Below are 6,634 nucleotides of genomic sequence, written 5' to 3' on the forward strand. Positions count from 1 at the left end.
TGTGAAAAGCGCAGAACTTAAGTAACGCGTGTTACTCTACGTGCGCCGATGTTGACAAAAAGTCACAAACGCATTTGATACAATCTGATTTTGTTCATAATCATTTAACACTTTGATTCACAAACATTCAATTCTTTTAAAATGGTTCTATACACGAAGAAGAGATAGGAGTACAAAGCATTACAAATTCGACCCTGCAGTGTACTTCCAAGAACGCCAAGATACGGGAAGAAATTTTCGGAGGAAAGTTAAAAACCGCATTTCAGTCCCTTCTTTTTTTCTTTCTTTTTTTACTTCCTTTTCGTATCAACAAATTAATTCACAAATGATTCCTTTTTGTTCCTTCTCAAGAAAATGATCCGTAAACAAGGCACTTGAGTTTACAAAATGTTTATTTGCAAAATGTATTTTTTTTTTTGGGGGGGGGGGGAGGTAATATTATTGTTGACAAAAACATGAAAATAAATTTGCAAGCCAGTTAATGCTTTTTCAGGTTGTTGTTGACCAGTAAATTTTCTGTTCCGACCAGTACAAAAATGGGGAGGAAAAATGGATATTTACTGATCCGACAGAGACAGGTTGGACCGGCAGAAAAAAAAAAAAAAAAATGGGTTAGTGTGCAGCCCTGCTTTATCCAACTTCCAAGATTTGGTGATGAAACCAAAGCAAGCACTCTTGCCAAACTCAGTTGGCGACATTAGGAAGGTGTCATTCTGTTTCACTGCGTTCTTGATAATTTCTATTTGCTCCACTTTGAACTTAATTCTTTTTGCATCCTCCTCTACTTCACTTAGAGCATCTTTGAACTCCATGATACCTATCGTATTGGTACGAACAAGTGTCCTTTATTAAATGAGACCGAGAACCAAATACGAGCAACATTGTACATGGCAGATGACGTAAAATATGAATATTCATTTGCGCATGCGCAGATCAGTATATTTGCGTGATACGTTCAAAACGACGAACGGGCAGTATCTCGACTAGACGGTCTCAAAGATGACTATTTGTCTTGTTTTCGGAGGTAATGGTGAGAAATACATAGTCGTTTCTATTGTTCAACAATAATGGTTTTATATCATGTGGCTTTTCGTTGCGAATCCAAGTGTCCTTTTGAGCGGTGAGTTGTTTACGTGTTGCAGTGCATTTGAGTGCTTCCTAAAAATTGCATGGGTTGCTTCGGGGCGCTGTTACTGTGTTACAGCGCCCCGCGACGGGGTTAGGTCTCTGGAAGGTTTATGTCCCTATTACTGGAGTCTCCGATATTCAAGAAATCTGAATGTGACTCTAATTTACTATATATTAAAGTGACTGAAAGTGACACGTAACACCATTTCAAGCAAATTACTTTTGCAGGATATACGTTCTTTTTTCCTTGTAACAACCCCATATTTTTCCTCTTTTTCTTTCTCCTCCTCTAATTCGGATGTCCCTTTGTGTTTCTCCATTTCTTGTGTTCTTTTTAATCATGTTCTTTAAACTCTCCCTCTAATCATGATAACGATGGGATTGATGATATATCAAAGCTATGATTATCATTATTACCATCATTACTATCATCGCTATATCATCATTTTTTGCTACACACCATGAGGAAAAGAGGAAAACCACCCAAAAATAAATAAACTCACAATTTTTCATATACACGTATGTTATGTATTGTATGAAATTCAGATGGGGGGGGGTTGTTATTCTTGACTAGTACAGGTAAAAGCATATTCCCATACTGAAATATATCAGAGTTAAAATTTGCTCTTTTCTATTTTTTTTTTTGGGGGGGGGGGGGGGGTTAAGGCAAGTTTTTCATTTATACAGCTAAAATGTGAGATTTTTGTCATTTCTGTATAGGATGAAAGTAAAAAGAAATTGTGAGAGCATGATATCATCAACTTGATGATTTGAATATTCATAACGACTAGTTTTCTGAGAAATTGTGAAATTTCAAAATGTTATATTTGCACTGTTTTGCAGGGAATCTCTTCCTCTTTCTTATGAAATTGATAACATTTGGAGTGGATTTCTTTTTTAAGACTATCAATATTATCATCTATCTGTAATTATGTTTATTGTCATATACTTCATCATTATCATCTTCCTCCATCTCCTCCTTATCTACTTTTCCGCTTTGAACACACACACACACACACACACACACACACACATATATATATATATATATATATATATATATATATATATTCCTCTTTTCATTCGAAGAGTTGTTATACATTGCACTGTATGGACAGAACATTGCCATTATACTCAGTTTGACCAGGGAGGGACTCACCTTCCTGGTTTGACCATGAAGCTCTGAGGACAGAAAAGGAAAAAAGAAAAGTTTGCAAGGATTGGCTCGGTGCCCAGCATTGTGTCAACTTCATATTCACAGTGGTTTTTATTATCTAGGGACATATCGTTGCAGCTGCTGCGCAGACGTGAATAAAGATGACCACCGAGCGTGTGGGAGAAGTTGCGCAGCATGCAGGCAGACCCATGAGTTCGTTCACCTGCAACCATTTCTTCACTGGCATCCCTGCGCGGTAGACGTGACCGAGACCTGTGAGTGCATTCCGGCGGGAGACGTAATACGCGCAAGAATTTCAGAGGGTAGGTAAATAGGCCTATTATTAATATGCGAGTTTTGTAATAAACGTGCCATCAAGTAACAAAACAGTGCATGAATGTTTGAAGCTCCGACAACGTTGCATATCACTGTTTTCTCACTCTTCCTTGCAATGGAATTTATCTTGTCCAAGTTAATTAGCGTGCACTTTGTATAATGATATCAGATATTCCTATGTCGGGCAAGCCCCGTACAAGCTTTGGGGTCGTCATAGAAGGATTGTTGTGAAAGTATCTTGTGATAGATCAATCTTTCGAAATGAAACATTTACTCTACTTTTCTGGAAGTCTGTAGTTTACGATATATTGATATGTTTAGATATGGCGAGTCCCAGTATTGTCGGGTAAAACTATTTCTGCGCCTCGCCTTAAAAAAAAAAATAATAAACTTTAAAATTGTTCTCAACGCGTGTAGAAAATATACCGATGCTATGACACTACTTGCACTAGCGCATTTTCCACTGATTTTGAGTGTATATCGGTGTGTTAGTGTGTGTGGGCGTGTTTGCTTGTATTGATGAAGCCATAAAAATTATGTGTGACGCAGTTAATACATACAACGAATGTAAGATTCGAATCAGTTGCCTTTTGTTTTTTTGTTTTGTTTTTTTTTTTGGTCGTATCTTGCAACCGCATACACGTATAGATACTTACCTATAAAATTAAGAAAAGAAAAATAGGTTACACGACTTGGCACCTTTAGTGTTGAATTTGGAGCACCTTTACGGGTGCTTCTTTGCATCTTTCAGTTCAGAAAGGTGCAAATTTGCACCTTTATAGTGCCTCCATTGTGACACTGGTAAAGGTGCAAAGTTGAGTCTGGTTTTCTTATGTATACACTCCCTGTCTCGTTTTACATGAAAAGTAAAATGAAAATGTGATAATCGCAAATCACCCATTTTGTCGTATCTGTTGTAATCGACTATTTATAGAGGACTGATGGAGAATCATTGTTCGTGCGATTACATGTATGTGTCGTGTTTATTGCTCAAATTAATAGATAGTGTCGTTGAAACATTGCGTCTTCATTGAGTCCATTTAGAAATGAATCGCCATGTCTCTTTTTATTTTTTTTTTAAATTTCACCCCGCGTATCAATTCACTATACAAACTTGTTTTTAATAGTTATCATTTCTATATGTGGAACTTGCTTATTGAGGCATGTTGAATGTGTATATCATGACGGAAGCACCTTGTGTTTATTGATTCAAATAAAACCACTATAAATTTTATTTGATCCGAATTTTCATATGATTCACGGACATCATATTGAATTTATACAGGACATAAGTATCAGCTTCCCGAAGCCGAATGATACAGTTACGAATAAATTTACTTATATTCAAAACATTTCTTTGCGATTAAGTTACATTGAGTGCTATGTATACCGCGCGGTAATCGCTGAGTTGCAAGATGTGCTATAATAGGTTTCCTGCATGGGTCAAGTGAAGATGACTGCCATCTCACAGCTGGTATTAATGGTTATCCCCATCAAGCTGTTTGCAAGGTCCACGAGTTTTCCTTGAAGGTAGGCCTATAATGCTGCTCCTTTTATACTTTCGGGTTTTACCTGTAATTATAGATTGCGGCTTATAGTTTCGTCTTCTTGAAATTCATCGATGACAGCCTATAAGTCAAGCGTATTAAATCAATAGAGAGCATAAACCACAGAAATACTGTCATTCTGCGGATCGTTGGCTTTATCAACAGCTTCGGCTTTAGTTTTTGTTCGTTTACAAAGTTGTAACGTTAAATCATTGATCAAACACCACTACGCCTCTACGGGTTTCTCTTATACAGTGTGATTAAGAGTGCGAATATCTTTTCTTTCACTGCTGGTTGCCAATTTTTCAAGCGTTGCATCACCTTTCTTTCCTCGTTGCGACGCGAAGAGCCTTCAAATTCAAATTCAAATGATTTCATTTATAGGGCCTACATAATTATAAAGTAGTACAAAGTAATATGATATAAAGAGAAGTTTTTATTTTGTGAAACCTTAAGTATGGAAGTAGTAGTCTGCTCGTGAGCGAAGCTTGAGCAGGAAAACAAAAAGAAATGTTGGTCATTATTTTACTATTATAGAAGTATACAAGTTGGTCTTATGAATAATGTCATAGAAAACAGACACAAAACACAAACAAACACGAAACAATCAATCAATTACATTAACATTGTTCATTGTGTACAGAATAGGCCTAGTGGTGCGAGAATTGGCGGGAATACTAAAACAGTCATAGTTTAGCAAATATCACATAATATATTAACAAGTAAATCAATCATGAATTATGATGACAATAATCAACAAACCGGAAGTGAAACTCCATTGTATGTACGACTTGACCTTCAAGATGAGATATATATTAATTAGTATCTTTATTCTATGTATTTTTCCTGATGAATTCAGGTGAAACATAATAGTTATTCGATTAACATGAAGCCACGGTTTAATCTATATGGGGTAAGCGCCTAAAAAAGGTATAAAGTCCATAATCAGATGGAGCACGGATACAATAAATCTTTACTGTAATACCGTACGTGTTGCATAATAAGGACAATTCTTGAAAAGTTATAATATAAAAGTATACCTCATATTTTCTTCGCCGTTGTTGTTTTATTTATCTATTTTTTTTTTTTTTTTTTTTTTTTTTTGTAGCAGGTTACTCTCAAATATTCAAATTGACAAGGTCCCGGCGGAGTTGACACGTTTTGCCATAAGGTACTTGGTGTCATGTACTCTTAGTTATAATTAATTACCTTGCACTTAGATATCCACATAATCTACTTTTTATCTAAATTCATAACTCCCCGTCAAATATTTCCTTCTCAGCAAATTATCTCATCGAGCATGCATAATGTGCCTATATATAGTTCGGAATAGTTGACAGAGAATGTGTGTTGATTTCATTATGAATTTTCTTCTTCTTTCAGTGAAGTCAGTTCACAGGGTCGGATCCAGGAATTCCGTTAAGGGGAGGCGCCTTTACAAAAGGGGATGAGGGCACACGCCCCCCCCCCCTTTTTTTTTTTTCTTCTTCTTTTTTTTTTTGGCGGGCGGCCGGTGCGCCCCCTCTGGATCCGCCACTGGTTCATTTTGCAAGCGGAATCAAAGGGAGAGTTGTGAATTACAGTATGGAGTGATGACATCGCATATTTGTTTGTCTGATTATATCGAAACTTTTTGTTCCGAGGAATGCTTTATCTTAAAGGCATAATTTATCATTTGCAGATGAAACAAAAACTTAGTATTAGTGCTTTAAAATAGTTCTAAAATGTGAGTTAGGGATAGAAACAACCACTGTAAAATTTTAAATCGGTAAAATCGATGTTACGTATAGTTAAATATACACACTTCAAAAACATCGGTGTTAGATTTAACACCATATATGGGTGTTAAAACATTCACACCACTTCATGGTGTTAATTTGACACCATATAGCTGGTGGTATTTTCATTGACACTGCGCTGGTGTTAATTCAACAATGACACCGCTTGGTGTTGATTTGATATTGCTGGTGTTAATATCAATGGTATAACACCCCCGTTCAGCTTCAAGAGACCACATCAACTGGTGTTACTGTGGTGTAAATGTGTTCACACCATTTTTTTTTCTTTTTTTTTTAAACAAGTACTTTGGGAAGGCCTATCGGAAAATTCTTGATCGTTTTGTTGAAGTTCAAAATCAGCAAGCAGAACAATAACTAAGAAACTATTCAAAAGAAAATTTATAATTTGAAGCGGGACACCCGGAGGTGTTAATCGAACACCGCAAATGAGCACCGGAAATTTAACAACAGCTCGGTGTTTCATATTTACCATCGAACTTTTTGCAGTGCAAAGTGTGAACTGTGAACAATAACTAGTTGTGATAAAAATGTTTCAAGACTAAAACGTCTACAGTTACGGTTTATTGAGAAAAATACAGATCCTTATCCTTATATCTCCTTATATTTAGGCTTTATCGCAAAAAAAAAAAAAAAATTATATGATAGGATGTCTTGTGGTACAACAGACC

This window comes from Diadema antillarum, unplaced genomic scaffold (genome assembly GCF_040938485.1).
Source record: "Diadema antillarum isolate AM-2024a unplaced genomic scaffold, OU_Dant_1.0 scf00000207, whole genome shotgun sequence".
NCBI lineage: Eukaryota > Metazoa > Echinodermata > Echinoidea > Diadematoida > Diadematidae > Diadema > Diadema antillarum.